Below are 21,557 nucleotides of genomic sequence, written 5' to 3' on the forward strand. Positions count from 1 at the left end.
GCCTTGGAAATTTCTATGGCACCCACTGGGTGCCGAGAGTTTTAATGCGATAGCGTTAACTGTCTCTCAAAAACGCCAGCGTCGTCATTGTCGTTGACTGAGAGCGCAAAATCCACGAAAAATCCCAGAGAGGAAACCTAGGTGGCCGGTGGAGCAGCCAGGTGACGGGGCCTTGTGAAATCATCACAATCTGCCCATCGGATTGTGAGCATACTGCCTGCCCGGTGGCAGTTAAATTAATGACTGGTCGCGAGAGGTTGCTTGAGAAAAGCAACCTGGGTCGCACAAATTCTACCGGTGGCAGCACCTGCCTTCGCAGGGCAGTGGCGCATCGCTAAACCGCTGCACCACTGCGCCAGGAGTGGTATGAGGACTCCCAGGGATTTATGAATGTAAAGTGTAGAATGAGCAATTCTGCATGTATGGGCATTATAACCAGGCACGTAGCCTGGAATTTTACTAGGAGGGGCCCAAGGTAATTTCTTCAAGCTGGCAGGGGAGGGGGTGTTGGCAGTTGGCTGATACGTGCCTGGCATTAACGCATCAAAGCTATCGCTTCCTACCTTTAAGGCAGAGCTTAAGTGTGCCCTTCAGTTTTTACAAACTTAAACGTAGTTTACAAGAGTTATCGATTAGATATTATATTTAGTTGTATCCGGCGGAGTTGATACAGCTCCCTTCTCCTGAGCGATGGGAAGCCGTGCTGGTCAGCTCGGAACCCAAGATTCAAGTACGGGCAATCGAGCGGGCCAATGAGGTCGCCGCCAGCCATGGGCTGGCGGCCATCTTGTACGTGTGTCCTGCAACCTGCTCTCGACGCAGTTAATGTTTTGCAATCCAATTCTTTATTATAGCAGGGTTAACCTGTAATTCGATCACTTCTCCTGCGCGTATCCGTCAACTTGCGCTGCTCAGTGGAACGACGCCTTATTAACGTCTGCGATTATTTCGTCCCCACTGCCATATCACCGCGCCTTTGAGTTCCACAGCAGCCTTCGCGCACACTTCCTTTGTAACTGGGACCCCTTGTCTTGCGGGACGCCCTTTAGAAATTGCGAGCCAGAATTTTTGCTTCTTCGCATCACCGGCACTCCGGTGGCGCGAAACGAACAAGCTGGTGGATTCATTTCACCGAGGCTGCTGTCTCACAAACATATCTCTGCACCACCTACTCCGAGTAAGGTTTTGCAGCGCGAAGGCAATTACGCGTTACGTTGGGCGTCCAGATTAGAGTCCTTCTTCTACTTCTACTTCTACTTCTACTTCTACTTCTACTTCTACTTCTACTTCTACTTCTAGAGTGCTTCTACTTTGGAACAGCAGCGTAACTCTTACGCTTCACTTCGAGAAACGGACCATTTTTGAGGCGCCATTTAGATGATATTTCGAACGGAATTCGGTGAGAAGCTGACAGAAAATATTTTTTTCCCTGTGGGCTAAGGTCTCGGTGTGCGTCAAAGTGCATCACGTGACTGTACACTGTTCCGGCGCCTTCCACTGAGAGGCGCCTCAAAGCCCACAGCGTTGCTCTGGCACGAGACCCACGCATCGACATTGTTTGCGCAGCCTGCACGACACTCCGGACTTACGAAACTTCGCTCATATCTGAGCCTCCTTTTTGCAGTCACTGGAAGGAACTAAAATAATTTACAGGCGTTCATACGATCTGATGCGGCAAATCTGAGTTAGCGGTACTGTTTTCGCATTCTGCTTTTACACTGAGCGCCTTCCCGTTGCCTCGTTGAATTGGATGAGTGGTGGAAGGGCGGATGCTTCAGACACACAGACAACGGCCTTTTTGCCGAAGGAGTATTGCACTTTAATGCAGTAAAAAATAAATACATATAAACCCACAAGGCCCACATCGTTATGCACTTGTATAAAGCGCGTACAGGGAAGTATGTGTTTACCAGAAGTACTTGCTGGGGCTACTTGGTGTACAATAAACTTCATGGCGAAAGGGATCGAACGAACACAGGAAGACAGAAAGATAGAAAGGGTGCTGTTTCTATCTTTCTGTCTTCCTGTGTTCGTTCCCTTGCGCCGTTCAAATTATTACGTCTACCGGATAGTACTTTGGTCCAATATTTAAGCGAATGGTGTTAGTCAAATATTTTCGTTAAACATCTGTCCAAAACCATATTCACTTCGAGTTGTCGATCAATTCGCTCTCACCTTACAGTATGCTAGCCGTCCCGGTTGGCTCAGTTGGTAGAGCGACTGCTCCGGTGAAGCAGTCGTCCCGGGTTAGAACCCCGGACCAGAACCAATTTTTCTTAAACTACAAAGCGTCTGTGAAAGCTGTATAATTTTCCTTTGTAGCCGTATGGCTGCACTTGTGGGGATGCTAAGATTAAGCATACTTTCTTATTAGTACAGTCTAACCTTAAAGTTAACGAGAAACCTTCTTTGTAATCGGCCCCGTCCACTTTCTTCAGTTTGACATTCTCTTTCAGCCAAAGTCCTCACGTGAGCACCAACCTGCGTTTTCTGTGAAAAAGACATCTGTTTGAGCTTGTTCTTTCGCGCTCATCGACAGGTGTCATTGTCATACCGCTGCATGGCTTCGCTCACCTAGAACACAGCACCGCCTTACAGGGAACTAAAGTCAGTGTCAGAGCAGCTGCAAAGCAAAACTTTGTCTGTATTTTTTTTATACTCTACCGCCGAGCGAAGCGACGGTCACTCTCAAAGTCGCGCGTGACGCGTGGGACGTGCACGTTTTACGAGCGAAGCCCGTTGACTGACTGAAAGCGAAAGTGTCCGTGGCGGTCGAAGGACATGCCCCGTTCATCTGATAACGGGCTCCCGATGACTTCCGTGTCGTGTCCGCATGCTAATCGCCATGAGCATGCACACGAGCGGCCAGTGCCGCCGGAACGTGAGCGGCTCTCCCGAGCAACGAAGACCACTGAGGCCGATTTCGGTCCGGTGGCATTGAGAGCCCAAGGTACCGATCACGTACTCGCCTGTATGCCCACGGGGGTCCCATAAAAAGAAGCATCCGTATTGGGACTATTAGAGGAGTATTAGAGCAGTGTTTGGCGAAGGGACTGACCCTGAATGACTGCGTGAGGTCACGCGAGGGGAAAACGAGTCTTTCCAACGAGTCTAGGAACTTGTTGAAAGCCGGGGAAAACAATAGAAGCTGTTTCAGTGAACAAAGCATTGGCGACTCCTTCGCAGTGTGTTTTCACGTAATGGATTCCTCATTTAACTGGGTTCACCTTTAGAAGTCGCTAAGCGTGTTTCACGTGACTCGTTTTTGGCAAGCCCATCAAGTAGCACCGATGAAAACCGTAATTTCATGTGATTTGCACAACAAAGCTGTCAGTATATTTTCACGCTCAGATGGCTGCCAGTATGAGCTATTGCCTGACGGGCGCTTGCCGTCCACCTCATTTGGTAGCCCTAAATTGAAGGGGTTTGTGTGCAGTCGGTGCCCATGACTTTCTGTCAAGGTTAAACATAAGCGAGGTTACGGCACGGTTCAGCGCATAGCGCGTTCGTTCATTGGCCAGAGTAGTCGCTGATGGAACGCAGTAGCTGCATACCCTTGCTGCTATAGCTCGAATCAAAGTGATTCACCATTGTCATCATTCCATCGATACTGCTTGAGGAAAAAATCTTAGCCTTGACCTAGCCAAGGTCGACTAAGCGCCCGACCTCAGGTGGGTAGAGAACCCTATAACTTAATCTCAATGGCAGACTTTGGGAGCTGAGACAAGGTTTTTAAGTGGTAGCGAAGGAGGCAGGAGGCTGTCATATTTTTAGATTTGTTTGCTACGACACTCCAGTAGCCACGACAAGCTGTTCCCATATGATAACTTCGCAAAGACACTTGTAATAAAGTGTATGCTACATCAACGTTTATATGTTAGTGGTGTTTGGTTCGTTTGCTTCCATTGATAAACGTTGGTCAGGGCTTCAGTGGGCCAGGGGCTGATTAGAATCTGGAGGATGCGGAACTGAGGCATGGAGATCAATCCTGCCGTTACGAACGGGCAGCGAGTGTTCGATTTGCTGTGACTAGCGGTCGCGCTATTCATAAGTTTCGGACTCTACTTGCAGGCGCAGGATGATTGCCTTGATATTGGCACTCCCCATTCACGCACATGATCATGTTGAATGACGACCTGCGCATGCATTTCACCAACCAGCATAGCAGCGACAAAATCCCGGTGGGTGATCACCCAAGACGCACGCTCCAAGCGGGCAGGCGGTATAGTCTCAGCGAGCGTCCTCCTCGTTTCCCGCATTAGTCATGCGCGTGTGTGCGTCGGGCTTGAAGACATGGCCGCCCGCCCACTCAGAGAAGCGCGCCGCTCTTGGGACAAACAGAATGGGCCTTGCACTAATGGGCGTCCGTGTCAGCGGGTTGCCCACTTCCGGTTAAGGCAGGTGACGTACTTACGCCGAGATCCGCCTGAGCAGAGTGCGCTTTGTGAATGCCTCCCGCCGCGCGCTTAAGGCCGTTCGTCCCCTTGGCCGAGACCCAACTCGTGCGTGAGGGCGTTGCGCGGTTCTTGTCAGGCCGCGCGAACGAGGAAAAAAAAAAAATATGGGCGAAATAAAGGAAACATCAAAGCGTAGAGCAGCCGGCAATTAGTTTCATGCTTCCGTAACCGCGTTACACGCGGGCCATCATCGCGCAGTTTGCGTTCGTGTATACGTAGGCGAGATTGACGCTTTTGGTTCTTTTGTTTTCTTTTTATGACGCGCTGATTGCAGATATTCGCTGCGCAAGAAAGCCGATTGAAGACCCCCCCCCTTAGATTCCTGCCACGGGTATTTACTCGGGAACATTAATCTCCTGTCACCACCGCCCCCCAAGTTGTGTTCGGAGCTGGCGCGTAGTTATCGATGTTTAGATAGTAAAGGGGCGTGCCAGAAACGCCCGCGGGAGGTATCCGAACTTGGTGCATTACAGGAAAGTGCGGTTGGCTAAAGCCGACGTGAGCCAGCCATTTCGGCATGTTCACAAATTGCTGCGTGTTCTAGCGAAATCAAACGGTGAGCGCAATTATCATTTCGTAGGGCGCGCTTGCATCCGACGTTGGATCCTTAAATCAAAGTGCACGATTGTGTCCGCGCAAAAGATTGCGGCTACCTGTCTGCAGCTGCTGTATTTTCCCCGCAAGCTTATTTTTGCTGTCGCCTATAGCTAAGGCGTAACTTATCTTATTATATGTAGATTCCAAGTTGCAAACACCATATATAAGAATATCCAAGAGGGCCAAGAAAACATCAGCCGTTTGCGAAACTACGAGCTTTCATACCAGCAGGATACGATATAGCGTTAAGCAATCATGCCGAAGGCGTTGTTCTTTGAAAGCGGCAGAGCACGAACTAGAAAGTAGCTGAGTGCTAGCTCCAGCTTTGATAGACGTGATCATTTCGCCATTTGCAGGTTACATGGTTCTTTCTTCTTTTTTTTCCTGTTTGATGAATACGCACTTTGGACCGAGCGTGTACTAGAGAGCAAATGAGTATCGAGCCTTGCGATGCAGATGACTGAGGTCAGCTAGTTTTAAATTGTGTGCCGCTCGGACAAATTGAGGCGTTGCTCATCTCAGGAGCTCCACGACTCCGATACTATTGCGCTGCCTGCCATTCGACCGGACGTCACACCAGAGCTCTCAATTTGCCGCAGTCTCAGCCGAACATAAGCTCGCGCTCGTTTCTGAGCCAGCATCGGCGATTCGCGCCTCTCAGAGGGCTTCGCCGCCTCGCGGCATACGCGCTCACAATTTCGAAGCCATTAAGGTTTCACTGACTCTTTTCCCACAGCCGCTGTCACCGCAGCGATAGCGTACGCTGTGCAATCACCGGCAATTGAACGGTGCACCCAAATGAGAAGGTCACGTCTACAACTCAACTCTCAGCGCTTCGAGCGACTGCATCGGCAGTCAGCGGCGGTCCAAGCGGCAGCAGCAGCAGGAGCAGACGACCGCAACGTGTGTTTTTCCTGGGGATGTTGCGCCGTCAACATTAATTGAGCGTAAACGCAGCCATGACTTAGAAAACGCGGGCCGGCTGCCTGAAAAGCAATTAGGCCTGAGCGCGCCGACGACGCGAAGACCGCTGGTCTCCCCCTGCCATCAGCTCCCAACGCTCTTCGCCGCTCGCCTGAGCGGAAAGAACTTGTCTGACCTCAAAGACCTCCGCGGCAGCAGTCGAAAGCGCGGTCATCAAAAGATTGTGCGCGTCTCCTACACTGGCAGACCATTGTGCGCGAGCTTCCCTCCGCGGTTTGTACACTGGTTGAGAAAATGCCTGGACAAACATTCTGCCGCTGTGCCCGCGACGGCGTGGAGTTTCTTTAATTTCTATCTCAAGGTGACGATGCGTCCACGAAGACCACGATGACGGCAGGGGAAGGGTATGTAGAGCTCGTCTCCGTGCGCCTTTGTGGCCGTAACCGCGGGAGAGAAACGCCGTTTCTGCGATGTTTTAGTGAGGGGACGATAATCGGTCGATGCATTGACCTGAATACTGAAGCCCGGTAATTCGAGAAGTAAACTTACGAATTCCGTCACGATTAAAAAAGAACGAACTCGCTTGCCAAGCAAAAGCAATGAATTTCTTTAGGATTTTGCTGTAAAATCGGCGCTGTGCCATGTCAGCGCACGCTAAATTAACGAAAAGAGCTGAAATAAATCGGCATCACTCCACTACAGCGTTTCGCAGAGTAAGCATGCAACTTCGGAACCTTAAGCTCCAGTTAACAAGAAATAAAATGCTATTAGTACGGGCTGAAAGTACTATCGGGGGCAGAAGTTCTCACGACGCGAAGCCGCTGGCTCAAATCCATCGCTGCAAGCCGCTGCTGTGGCTCAGTAGTTATGATGTTCGGCTGCTGACCCGAAAGACGCGGGTTCGACTCTGGCCGCGGCGATCGCATTTCGATGGAGGTGAAATGCTGGAGGCCCGTGTACTGTGTGGTGTCACGAATCCCAGATGGTCGAAATTATCCGGAGCCCTCTAAGACGTCCCTCATAACTTGAGTCATGCACTTTGGGGCGTTAAAACCATAAAACCAAAACCAAATTCATCGCTGCGTCACCAGCAGCACCTACAGTGTTAGTTTAGAAGCGCCCGCTCTGCCTCCCTTCAGCTCGATACGAGAAGCGGCGTAACGATGAGTCGACAAGGTGTCGCGTTTACCAACGTATGCTGCCGCCACTGTGATGAGGCGTTGGCAGCCTGCATTTACTTTTCGATTTTACCAGCAGCTCTTAGGAGCAGGCGGCCGGATCGTTGCGCATGAAGCCGAAGAATGGGAACACCATTCCGGGGACGTTCTCGCACAACCTTCCCTTCTAGCAGGAATAGGCTCGGTGGATGCAAAATATGTCGCCGCCAACGACACACTTTTTGCGGCGCGCCTACACTTACCACGAAGGCTCTAACACGGGACTTGCACCGACATCAGAGCTGCTGAGCGTGCCACTGGTTCTCATGCCATGTCAGGGTGGCCGCCGGGTGCCCGCTGTCATCAGCCGTCACAAACGCACTGTGCAACATGGTCTCGAAATCAGCGGACGACACTCGGCAGCTGTGACGTCAGTGCAAGCCACGCGATAGAGCATTCGGGTTCAGTCGGCGGGCGGGAGTACATCACTTTCTATAAATATTTCTCAGTTAATCTCAGCCGATCAAATCTATACTGCAATAGACATCGAAGAGCCTGACAAAAAAAGGTACACAGCGCTCGTGTTCGTCAAGTAAAAGCTAGACGGTAACAAACCGCGAAGTAGTTATTTTCGAAGTGCTTGCCCAAAAGCTATGTTTCTGCATGGTTATATTAATCTGCAGAGTAGAGTAGGCCAAGCGAAAATAGTAAAAATAGAAGAGCTTCTTTGCTAAAGTGGAACTTGGTGCGCAATGACGGGAACAGCATCAGATGACTGTAAAACTTGGATCTTTTCTCTTACTCCATACCCCTTTCTTCTATAGGAGAGGTGGCGGTGATGGGCAGCTAAGTTCTCACAAAGTGAAATAAATGGACGAGAATCAGGTAAATTGCGGGTCATTAAACTTTGCGTAACTGCAATAGCCGACGTTGTTTGTTAACTAACTGTACGCCTCGTCGTTTTTCAACAACCATTCACCGCAGCTTGCGAACTGCGTCAAGGACCTGGCGGGTCAATATTCACTTCCCCATGCGACCCTTTCGAGAAAACACGTGCGCAAATTAGAGTGAGACTGCACTGTAGATGCGGTTTTCGTGAGAACGTGCGCACCGAGTTAGTGAACGTCTGCATGCATGTCAGTGACTTCATGCATGCAATCCACAGCAATGTGCAATCAATTAGTCATTGCGCTCCACATGCGAATTAACATCCGGCATGGACTCAGTGGAAACCTCAGCTGTCATGCAGGCATTGCGGAATCAGGGTGTGGAAGAGTGTTATGTGAAAATATTGGAAGATATTTATGAGGATTGCACAGCTACTATAGTCTTCCATAAAGTCAGCAATCAAATTCCAATACGGAAAGGGGTCAGGCAGGGAGACACGATGTCGCCAATGCTATTCACCGCCTGTTTACAGGAGGTATTCCGGGGCCTGAAATGGGAAGAGTTGGGGATAAGATCTAATGGAGAATACCTGAGTAATTTGGGATTCGCTCGTGACATTGCCTTGCTAAGCCACTCAGGACATGAACTGCAAAGCCTGATCAATGAGTTAGACAGGCAGAACAGAACGGTGGGGCTAAAGATAACATGCAGAAAACCAAAGTAATGTTCAACAGCCTAGCAAGGGAACAGCAGTTCGGAATTGATAGCGAGGTGCTGGAAGTAGTAAGCGAATATGTCTACTTAGGGCAGGTAATGACCACTGATCCGGTTCATGAGAGGGAAATAACCACAAGAATACGAATGGCGTGGAGTGCGTATGGCAGGTTCTCTCAGATCATGAATGGCAGTTTACCAGTATCCCTCAATAGAAAAGTATACAACAGCTTATCTTACCGGTACTCACCTATGGGGCAGAAACGTGGAGGCTAACAAAGAGGGTTCAGCTTAAGTTAAGGACAACGCAGCGAGCTATGGAAAGAAAAATGATAGGTGTAACGTTAAGAGATCGGAAGCGGGCGGAGTGGGTGAGGGTACAAACGCGGGTTTATGACATCCTGGTCGAAATCAAGGGGAAGAAATGGGCTTGGGCAGGGCATGTAATGCGAAGGCAAGATAACCGCTGGTCCTTAAGGGTAACGGAGTGGATTCCAAGAGAAGGCAAGCGTAGCAGGGGGCGGCAGAAAGTTAGGTGCGCGGATGAGATTAAGAAGCTTGCGGGGATACGGTGGCCGCAACTGGCAAAGGACAGGGTTAATTTGAGAGACATGGAGAGGCATTTGCCCTGCAGTGGGCGTAGTCAGGCTGATGATGATAATGATGATGATGATGATGGATGCACCTGCCAGGTCGTTTTTTTTTGCTGCGTTGGTGGTGGTGCGAGCCTTCGCAAAAGTTTTTTTTTTCTAGTGCCAAATAAAAAGAGCTCAAATACAAATTCAAATTGAAATCCTTTATTTATATTTCAAAGCACAAAAATATTTGTCCAGCGCTGTCTGGACGTGCAACCGTAGGCTAGTCATGGGTCGAAAGAATTAAATACAATCATACAGACACTCCAATGCAATGCAATTCGAATTTGGAACAGCGGGGAGAGATACATATACATTAATTGAAATGTAGAAATTAAAAGAAAAATACATCATAAAGAACAATTGCACAATATGAAAACATCGTACATGTTAAAAAAAAGAATACAAGCAATCGAATGCACACAGCAGGTTGAGTAAGCGTTAGCTTACAGTATGTATGTTTTGAAATAATTTTTTTTTTTTGCTGTAGGAGTAGAGTTTTGAGCGTATTTTACTTCGTATTCCATATTTCCATATTAGAGTATTCCATGCTTCTGCACCAATAAAAGCGAGCTGTCTTTCTCCAAATACGTTGTGAGCGGGTGAGCGTCACATTCCTGGTGGGACGTGATGACGTGTGAAATAGGGATATATGTAAAGGATGGTTGTATCTTACGATGCTGTTTAAGACAGTTTCAGTTTTTAATAGGCGTCGTGAATCGAAAGGCAGTATCTGTAGGTCGTCAAATAATGATTTTCTGCGATAATCCGGCTTAGAATGAGGTATGACTCTTAATGATTGTTTCTGTAATTTTCGGATTGGCTCGATATATCTGTTGTACGTCCATCCCCATGAATCTAGGCAGTATGAGAGGTGGCCGTTGATAAAGGAGAAATTGTGTCAAGGAAGTCACGTGCCTGCAGCAGCTTATAGCAGCCGGCTGCCATTTTTGCTACCACTGCTGATAAATGATTTTGCCAGTGCAGGTGCCTATCAAAGATTACGCCAAGATATTTAAAAAAAAGGTGCATACTTGAGTACAGAGTTGTCAATGTGAATGTTTATACAGCTAACATGTACTTCTTTATTACGGGAGTGAAATATAGTATATTGTGTTTTCTCAACATTAACAGACAGCTTGTTAGCTGTCTGTTAATGTTCGACACATGTTATTTTCGCCAGAAGACATGGACAATTTACAGGATCAAGCGCCGACTGTTAATAACGAATGAAAAGTAAATTCTCCAACCGACCGACCGACTGGTCAGTCGGTCGGTCAGGTGACAAATGAACTAATTTTGCATTCAGTAAGACACGTGAAAGGTTTTATCTCTAATTATAATTCATCCAACATCGCGGTGCATTATAATAAGAGACGATACATATAAAGGAAATCTTACCATGGATGAGAATAAAGGCGCACATTTTAAACCCAGTACACTTTATTCGCTCAGCCACTCTTCCGCTCTACATACATATGTCTATTCTTTCTCTGCTAGTTCTACAGATTTACAAGACTGCTTTTGTTATGCACGCCTCTTTGAGCTTCTTTAAAGGAGGGCAGGCTTTCGTCAAGCGTTGAACAACGCTCTTACCATTTCCTTCCTCTGTGTGCAGTGTAGGGCGCTTTAAACCGAACTCAATACAGGAAAGAAGCTGTGCGATACGCTTTAGAGGCAACTTTGTTTATTCGTTGCTTTTGTTTGTCAGTTGGCAAGCAAAATATTGTGTTGGGAAACGACCCTAGCTAAACAATAGAGTTACGCGAGGTGAAAACAATTTCTCGCAACCTTACAACACGCCGCAAAGCCTTCACGCAATTTTTTGTTGTTTTTATTTAGCTTTTCCGCTGCGTTTCAGAACAGGCTCTGCAAGCCTAATCTACGTCGGGCGGCATGAGCTCACAGTTAGGCAAGACTCTGCAAAGAGAGAAGCCGGAGATAAGCTGTACGTCGTCCGGTCGGGCCGGATTCCACCTCGCAGTGGTCCGATACTCGCGCTGCAAGCCCTGAGAAGGATGCTGCTGAGGTTGCTTCCGTTTCTGCTGGCGATGCGTTCTGGCGTGGATTCAACCACGTCTGTTGCCGTCTGGTTTCAGGGTGCCAAAACGACACTGGTTGACGGTTTTTGTGAACAATAACAAGGCGCCCTAGCGCGATTAACGAGCTGCAAAGAAAGCAGGAAAAGTTCGTTTATGTTTCGCTCGCTTCGACACGTGCTGCCCTTTACGCTGCTTCCTTGCGTTTTTCGTTGCCGAAACCACTGAAAGCAAGTGTATGGGCAAAGAAAACACGCACGGAGCGCTGACTAGTAGCTATATAGAGTTGCCGCAGTAAGTATTTCATGCACTTCGCTTCCGGTGAACGCGTAGGCGCAGCGTTCTGATGTCGCCAAAGAAAAAAAAAAAAGGAATAAAGGAAAGAAGAAGAATGCACGAAGCGGGACCTAAAAAAAACACAAACTCAGAATACACTGGAGCCTGGGCTTTAGAGGGATAGAGGTGGTAAGGGCGCCCAAGTTTCCAGCAAAGCAGTAGAAGCAAATTTGGTCCTGCAGTTACCACATTTCTCGCTCCACGCACTGTCAAGTCTTACTAAGTGGCATAGAAGTAATTCTAATTAACTAATTAATCCGCCTGCCTTCTGGAAAAGACCGCGGTGCATCGTAAGAGCTGATGATGTGTTCAGTTGTCTCTGTTACGCGCCCGTAGGTTTCTTTTATATGGTTGAGAATCACTCTTTGGCAACGGCTTGAATTTTGAGATAAATCAAGGCATATATTCATGAACTGGAGTAGTTAGACTTGCGTGTTCATAGGTGTATTATTGCCGTTCCGAATCCGCTTCGCCAATGTCCTATTTGTATAACGAATCGTGATATTCCTTTCAGAGAGGTCATTCAGTGTTTAAATAGGCTTCCAAACGGGCTAATTCAGCCTTCTGCATGGTGCTGCTTGGGAGACGCATGTTTGTGTGTACCGTCACAAGATCGACGAACTGAACCAAGACAAAGCTAGCGTGTTGACGACTTGCGAATCTTCTTGGAATATCCCACCAAAACTGATTTTAGTTTCAAAATTTGGCGCATATTTTGCTAGCATTTGAAATGATGACGTAATCGCCGAATGAAGCCGCGTAGGCGCTCAGGCTTCTCCGCAGGGCACAGCTGCGTGCAGGGGCCGCAGTGATGACGTCATGCTTGGCAGCGCTACGCTTACAGCGAAGAAACGGTTGCTTAAAGGAAGAGAACCAGCGCCACCGAAGATAAAGCCCACGAAGCGTTTGTTTGGCGGCGCCGGCCGACATGCAGCAGCATGTGGGCGTAAGTCAGCGGAAACCTGAAATGACGTCATCACGAGTTTCTCCGCGCTTCTCCCACGCAGTGAGGAGAAGCCTGAACATTGTCGTTGGTTTACTACGCGAATACGTCACCATTCTAAAAGCTAACGCAAGGCTACTTGGCTTGCTTCACCTAGAAGTTTCATTCATTCAGATCTTTTAATCATCTCTAATTCTAGAGAAACCATTTCAGCTTCCTTTAAGATAGGTAGCGGGATATTTAAAAGGGATAGCAGAACACTTCTTGACCGTTCTGGGAGTTACTATTTTGTATCTCGTTATCGTGCTTGTGATACTTGTTAAATTATTTAAGTACTTGAGTTTGTGAGCTTTTTCTTTGGGTGCATTGGACGGCAATAATATGTAAGGGCACGATAATCCTTATCACGCTGTCTTTTGGCAATATTTTTGTCATATGCCCTGGATTTTCTTCTATGGAATGAGAAATATATGCTTTATTTGATATATCTAGGCCAAGTTGTGACCATGAATATTATAATCATAAAGAAGTTACTAGGAGAATAAAAGTTAACTACAGATTATCTGGCAGGCGTTAAGATTAGAACAGACAGCAGCTTGCCGATAAAGGAAATGTACACAGCAGTTGTTTCCTGCCAGCACTCATATATGGTATGGAGTAAAAAAAAAAAAGTCTTGAAATTAATGTGAGGACAGCACTGCATGTGGCTTTAAGAAAAATAACAAGTAACTATCGGAGACAAAAAATTAACTGCAGAGATTAGATAACAAACTCCAGTTGCTTGACATCAAAGCGGGAAATCAAGAGCAAGCGAACGGAGCGTGGGCAAGACGGGAAATGTCAAGAACAGACAACCGTTGGTTTGTTAGAGTAAAAAAGTGAATTCCATGGGAATAAAAATTTAGGGGCAATCGATTGTTTGATACGGAGAAAATGCGATAGCATTCTTCTTTCACTGTTCCAGTTCTGGTTCTGTTCTCTTTCACTCCCCAATCTATACCAATTCTGATCCTATTCCAATTCGGGCTGCGCAACTACGCAGAACGTGCCACATTGTCAGATCGCGGCGAGTCCTCGTACCTCTACCGGCGCAGTGCAACAGCGGTTAGGCGAGGTGCCAGTTCACTGGCAAGTGGCTGTTTCAAACAAGTCTATCTTCACCGTCCTCATCTGGTCGTGCACTTAAACTTTCATATCATTTAAGACATAGCCACTGGCGGAGCCTTGCTCTTCCCGAGCAATGTGAAATGAATCGCTCCCGCAAGCCTCATTTTATCACGTATACTTCTTCAGGAGGCTGTATATTCTGCACGCAGGCCTATTGCTGGCACAGTCATTCTCTTCTTAGTTATTTTCATTTTTTCTGAGTCACTCATCGTCCGATGCCTCCCTCCTCTCCCCTACAAGTGGTCAGGGAAGGGGAGAGGGGAACGGTTGATAGGATGGTGAGAGGCCAATCCCCCTAAACACCACCTGGCAGGTGGATTCTTCACACAGACGCCGACACACAGTTTTCACGTTTATGAGCCTCCTACTGCTGTGGCATTAAAAACGTCGGAGGCACTTATCGCACCTTAACAGTGGAGTGCGATATCATTAGAGATTCCCACTGATGCTACTTTGGTGTTTTTGTATCATATTTTATGCAAGCTAAAGAATAAGATGGGCATACTTTGCAGCCGAATCCAAGAACTGGTTCCAACCCGATTTTCAGACAATTTTTTCTTCCTTCTCTTCTTTATTCCGCGGGTATAGGTTGTGACATCATAACCAGGTCACGAGACCTCTCTCTGCCAATCATTAATTCCCACTTACCACGGTGGGCAGGTTGCTCACAATCCTATGGGGCAGGTTGTCATGATGTCACAACATCAGGGGACCTGTCAGTCCAGTTGTGATTACGTCACAAGGTAACGTGACCTCCCTTGACCAATCAGCGAATTTGTTGACACGTGCCGCCATTTCCGCGGAATGTGGACTCTGATGCTGTCACACTAAACGAGTAGGAGGGCGCAGCAGATGCGTCAGGTGGGTGGATGAGATAAGGAAGACTAAGGGGATCAGAGGGCAGCGCCAGGCGCAGGACAGGGTAAACGCGGGTCAGTAGGAAAGGCCTTTTCCTGCAGTGGACGGGAACCGGCTGCTTATGATTACGATAACGATGCTGTTTGAAAGCATTTAGTAGCAACCCCCAAAATGGTGTAAGAGTGTATTAAGGACGGCGCAAGTAGTCATTGGCACCCACCCAAGCGCAGCCAGCGACTACAAAGAAAAGCTGTTCAGCAGCGTTGTAGCTGAAAAAAAACTTCCTGGTCTCGGTACCGAACCCAACAAGCGATGGTCCCGGATTCAATTCCTAGATCAAAGCGAATTTTTTTTTTCAACTGCGAAGCTTCCGTGGAAGCTTTATAGCTTTCTTTTGCAGCCCTGTCTGCGCTGGGATGGGTTCTAATCAATTATTAGTCGGTAATGATGACATGTTTCCTTGTCACTCCCATCTGGTTGCTCTGCAGACATTGCAGCACAAAACCAAATGTTGCTAACATCCTCAGTATAAAGCCTCAGCATCACGTTTTGAATATTAGGACCGCGACACCGCGGAAAGCGCCGTGCTTCAAGTATTGCGAGAAAAGGCGCCCTTGCTTAGGAGTACAATGTCCGTCTGCGGGACAGTCCGTGTACAAGGCGTTGCGTCGCCGGCGTTAATGGGACGTCGGCCGCTACCGCAGAAGGCGGCGCACCGAAATAAACCGCTCATCGGCAACGAAGGCGAGGAGCTGCAGGTGCGGATCGTCCCGTTGTTGCTCGCAGCGGGCGTGTCTGCAGGGGACGACGACGTTTCCGGCGGAAGCTTCCGGCAGGAGGGCGCGCTCGCCGCGTGCCGAGTCCTTCCTGTCCGGCGATGCGGAACCGAGAGGACGCGCCGGCTTGAAAAGCCATCGGCCGGGCATGCCGCGCACGTTTGCGCCGAGCGCGTTGTTAACGCCGGCGCGGGTTGTCGCTCGATGGGGCACCGTGCACCCGACCGCGCTCCGGATGAGCCGTGTGCCATGTGAACCGCACAGCCCCGAGCGTTGACACGCTTGAGCTCTTTGCCATTGCTCCGGCCTGCGCGTGGAATGCTTAGACGCGTACTCATACCTTTTGAAAGTTCACCTCCCCGCATAACAGGTGTCCGCAGGCGTGAACTTGAAACTGAACTTGAATGAATGGAGTCTGAAAGGAAACGCCAGTTTTCCGATTGCCCGCTGCGGTGGCTCAGTTGGCTACGGCGTTCGGTCACTGAGCCCGAAACCGTGGGTTCGGCCTCGGCCGTGATAGTTGCATTTGGATGGATGGAGGCGAAATGCAAAAAGGCGCACTATGATTGTGGTCCGCATTAAAGAACCGCACGAAGTATCTGGACCTCTCCACTCCTGGGCGCTTTATGTAGCCCACGCTGTTTCTTAGCCAAGTAAAAGCCTTGCAATTAGTTTCAATTTCCGATTTACAGCTAGTATTCCGGCCGGTAGTTTGTGCATGCTGTAAACGCGGGAACTTTTTATACGGGGTTCCTGAAGCTCGGATGTTTAATTTCGAATGCGATAGCATTAAGAGGGTAACGAGGGCGAAAACTGTCCTGTGAAGCCTCCGAGACCTGCTAGGTGGTGTTTAGGGGAATTTGCCTCCCTCTACCGACCACCTGTCAACCGTTTTCCACTACACTCGTAGGGGAGAGGACGAGACGCCGGACGCAGAATGACTCCGCAAAAATGAAAATTACTAAGAAAATGACTCAGATTATACAGCCTCCCAAGGACTCTCTGTGCAAAAATGAGGCTTTCATGATCTACTCCTTCCGCATTTCTTGCGAACAGCAACCTAGATCTCAAAATATCTATTGGCGGCTGTGTTTGAAACAGCCACGTGACAATGAACCCGCCGCAGTGGCTCAGTGGTTAGAGCGCTCGGTTACGGAACCGGAGCAGCAGGGTTCGAACCCGACCGTGGCGGCCGCGTTTCGATGGAGGCGAAACGCAAAAGGCGCCCGTGTGCTGTGCCATTGCAGTGCACGTTAAAGATATACCCGGGGAGGTCGAAATTAATTCGGAGCCTTGCACTACGGCACCTCTTTCTCTCTTTCTTCTTTCACTACCTCCTTCATCCCTTCCCTCACGGCACGGTTCAGGAAACCGATTTTTTTTTTCAATGGCACATCGCTCAACCGCTGCGCCACTGCACCGGTAGTGGTAGGAGGACTGGTAGCGATTTAACAATGTGACGCGTATTATTGATCGCCCCTAAATTTTTTGCTACTGTTTCGATGCCTCTGTAATCCTTAGTTATGAGCAAAATTTTGAACTGCAACGACCGGGACAATGACGAGTCAAGAAGAAATGTTCGTACCAATGCGCGTTACCAGGCTCCAGCATCCCCCTTATCACTTCCACTCGGTTTCTCTCCTATGGAATAGGAAGGAGTAAATGCCCGCTGAACAATCCTTCAACTATTCAAACGTTCCGGCATGCTTGCCGTCTCACCGTATAGTAAATGCAACCCTAACCTCCTCTTTTAGAACGGATGAAACGGCCCCGAAGTAATGCGCAACTAAGGTCAATGTCCTCCCGAACATGTTTGGTTTATTGGGGTTTAACGTCCCAAAGCAACTCGGGCTATGAGAGACGCCGTAGTGAAGGGCTCCGGAAATTTCGGTCACCTGGGGTTATTTAAGGCGCACTGACATCGCACAGTACACGGACCTCTAGAATTTCTCCTCCAAAGAAATTCAACCGCCGCGGCCGGGATCGAACCCGCGTCTTTCGGGTCAGCAGCCGACCGCCGTAACCACTGAGCCACCGCGGCGGGGCTACATGTGTTCAGAATTTAAGCATGAATATATGTGGAATAGTTCGCTGTGGTGATATATCATTCGCAATTTTAGCTGCATACATTCATTTTTTTTATTCCTTAGCTTAACTGCGGCGTCCGTTTGTAAAAACTTGAGTTTGGAAGCTTTATGCTGCCATTTTGGTGAAAACAGCACTCACGAAGGACGCAGCAGAATTGGGGACACAACACGACGCTAACAACCGTGATTTATTGCACCTCGGTAGCTAAATAAATGGATTTAAGTCACGACGTAGTCGTTAGTCAACCTCGAGCTGTGTCCCTACTCTGATCTATCCTGTAATCTATCCTGTATAAGCTGTGTTTTCACCAAAAAGTGAGCATGGTTTCTAACTCTAGGTGTCCCAAACGACCCCGTTTGAATTAATTTAATTTCCTCCTGCCACGGTGAGCAGGTTGTGATGACGTCACAAGGTAACGTGACCTTTCCCGACCAATCAGTGACTTCTGTGACAGACTCGGGACGCGAAATCGCATGATGTTACGTGTTATGCTGCCGCATTAAAAGGTCATGCACCAACCAGACCCACTGTTCACCTTGTTAAAACATCATGTCTCTTTGCACCAGGCCTACATCACTTTTTACGTCCGCTCAGTTACTCTGGACTCGGAGACATCGATACTTCATGCCAGTCGGCGGAAGTGAAGATGTTCAGTCGCAGACCGGAGAGAGTCGCAGGAGAGCGTAGACAGGACTGCTGAGCGAGGCATCACGCGGCCAGTCCGTCTTGACATTCGGATCATCCGTCTCGTCAACGCCGGCTCGGTCCGCTTATATTCGGACGCCGACAATCCGACACGGCAGAGGAGCGACGCCTGTGACAACAGCCCTCGGCGCTCCGAAATGGCTGCGGTCGCAGCGGGGCCACTTGTAACAGCACTGGCTCTTGTCACCTCCCGGCAAGCGGAAGGCTCAGCGGTGGCTCGCGCTGCGACGAAGTGGAGGCCTCTCCTTTGTCTTTGAGCGGAGGCGCCGCGTTTGCGGAATGCGACCGGAGACGAGAGGTTGAAAGAGATGAAAGAGATACAGTCGACGTCTCAGTCAGCGGTGCTTTCACGCGCGGGACAAGAAGATACAAGATAAGAAAGACGGGAGTGAGGAGTTGATGAGCGCACAACCTTTCTTGCTTTACTGCTTTTCTTTCCTTTTTGAAACCTGTGTTGCTGAACGAACGCTGTGCACTCGTATGAGCGGAACAGCGGCACCCGGCAAAGCACACCTGAGTGATTGCTTAGGAAGGCGGTTGTGACGAACAGACGAGCAGACCACTCGTTACAGCTGGGTCCAGCTTGGTTTCCAGCTTGATGGCGCTCGTGTTCTTCGTATCGAGTGTGCGTTGCTCGCTGCACCAGAGGTGTGTTCGTAATGCAAAAAATTACTGTTTCTGTACTCTATCTGTATACTGAAGGGAAAGCACTGCGCTCCAACTCGAAAAAAATATTAGACACAAAAACCTACTGCACAATACCACTTGCACGAACAGACATTTTGTACTTCGGTGCAAGAAAATGTCTTAGTATTCATTCGCGGCCTCTTCCGTTATCTTGTCGCAACGAGTCCACTTCAAAGCCATTTTAACTAAAATTTCATTTCTGTGCCCCCTTCGCGTCCAGGCAGCGCCTGCAGGCAGCGCCGCGGTGGCTAAGTGGATTAAACGTTCGGGTGCTGATCCCAAAGTCGTGGGTTCGATCCGTGAGTTCGAGGCAGTAATTCAGTGGAGGCGAAAGACAAAAATGTCCGTGGGCTTTCCGATGGCAGAGCACGCTAAAGAACTCCAAGGCGTCTAAATAAATCGTGCGCCCTTCACTACGGCCCGGCGTCCCTCATAGCCCATTGTAGCTTCGGTACGTTTAACCGGGACGCCACTAATCTGTCCTATCGCTCTGCCCGTAATGATTACTCTCACAAAGTCAGAATTATTTCATGCCGTTCTGATTGCTGTTCCCAAAGTTTTATTCTACGCACATAACAGGATTGGAACCGCCCTTGGAAAGAACTATTCTGAAGGGCTATTTACTTTTCCTCAGGGTTGTACATGATTTGTAATAATACTTGCATGCATGGCGTTAAGAATTAAACGTTAAAAAAACGAGGTAATGAAACAGACTGAAACAACATGCACATTAATGGAAGAACGAATTCATGAACCGGCAAACTTGCGGATAACGATTCTCATCGTGCCTTCACAACACATACCTTACTTCTCAACTCGATCAGTCGTTGACGCGAAAATAAAAGGGTGCGTTTTGTTACACACCGCCTGCGCTCGCACTTGTTTCCATCGGTGGCTTTTCCCCGAGGGGATCGTATTTCGAGTCATCTCTTTCTGTGATGGATCGCTTTCTGCGCGGGCCACGCTCGCCGCGACCGGGAGAGGCATCACGTCGAGCCCAATCGACGCAGAGAATACGAGTGGCGCGTGCTGAAGGTGATCTATCCTCGATGGAGACAACTGCCTCGAGTAAGGCCCTACCACATTGGTTTCTCCTTGAACCTGCACGTTTGCAACAGTAAGGACACGACTGGTGCAGAACGCGCGATGCGAGTTATCACTGGGCTCGCTGACGAGCTCGGCGAGGTCGTTAACTAGGCAAGTCTGCTCGCATTGCTCATACAGATGTGGTTCATGATACCAGAGACACAATTTTTGTTGCTGACTCACCGCTAGCCAAGTTCACCAGCGGAATACGTCTGAGCCGCTGAGAGGAGGTGCCACTCGGAACGCGGTCATCATCATCATCCTCCGCCTCGTCGTCGGGGCCGTCATGGACGTCACTGGCCACGCACACACACTTGTGGTTTTCGGGGCTTTACTACCGTTCTGTGAAACTTCCCACCTTTTAGACCACTCCAGAAGGAGCTTCAGAACAACTTGTTAACCTTCTCCGGATTTCACTCTGAGACCTCGACCGGACAGCCGCACCTTCCGAGCAATAAGACCGCTGAATTCATCGACGGCACCATTGCTTCGATCTAGGATTAGTCGTAAGAGCCGTGCTGCTTACATGAAAAAGTCACAGGGAATGAAGAGTTCATTTTTAGGCGCTGTCACAAGGACAATATGGGGGCCGAGCTCTCCTGCGAGAACGAAGCATCCTGCGAAGCATCGCTGCCCAGCAATCACCCGGAAGATCAATGAAGACTGATCGACAGGGCCTCTATCACCATAGCAGCCGCAGGAGCCCTGGACTAGGGGCTCTACCCACCAATAAAACTTCGCTTGGGCCTAGTTGGTACATGTTGTTGTGAAGAACAGTGCGCCTGTGTGTGTCCCGCGTCTCTTCTTTGTGGTTCGTCCCGTATTTGCGCAACCTTCACCTTCACATCTACCCACCAAACTCGCTAAGACCTCGCCTGAGCAATAAAAGTTTTTCATTCATTCATTCATTCATTCATTCATTCATTCATTCATTCATTCATTCATTCATTCATTCATTCATTCATTCATTCATTCATAATCCTCACACAGGCTTCTCTCCACTCTGTCCCGCGAAAGCCCGCTGCGCTCCAGAGACAAACATGAACACATTCAATTGCCCGTTGTCTTCACCACACAACATACAGAAGACGAAACACACGCCTAGAACGACCGAACTGCGTGTTCCGCAGCTCTCAAAGCCGCTGCGACCAGGTAGGCAAAATATGACGATGAAATCCTAAGAATTCAACAGCACATGCTTACATCCAGACCATTTTTAACAAAATGTTGTCGCGTGTTCAGCCCAAAACACGCCCAGAAATGTTCTAGACAGGCGCTTTGTTCTCTGTACACAAGTATCTTAGTATCTTAGTGTGTGGCTTCGTGTGCCCACGCTAGAACACACAGAATGCAACTGCATCACATGCGTCCGACACAACGCAATGCCGCTCACTTCTCCGAAACATGTACCCACATGTCGGAGCCGGGGGGGGGGGGGGGGGGGGGGGGCTGAGTTATGCCTGGGAAGAACGGAGTCCTCTAGGGACACCCCCATACACC

General features: G+C 48.9%; 1 protein-coding gene across 1 annotated transcript in view; it reads left to right on the plus strand.

The window, feature by feature from the left end:
- The window catches only part of LOC149359136 (uncharacterized), a 114,469-nt gene that overhangs the window by 41,091 nt on the left and 51,821 nt on the right, over window positions 1–21,557 (plus strand). The gene's annotated exons all lie outside the window — the stretch shown is intronic.

The sequence above is a fragment of the Amblyomma mixtum genome, chromosome 2, assembly GCF_055824585.1.
Source record: "Amblyomma mixtum isolate Tamu chromosome 2, ASM5582458v1, whole genome shotgun sequence".
Taxonomy (NCBI): Eukaryota; Metazoa; Arthropoda; class Arachnida; order Ixodida; family Ixodidae; genus Amblyomma; species Amblyomma mixtum.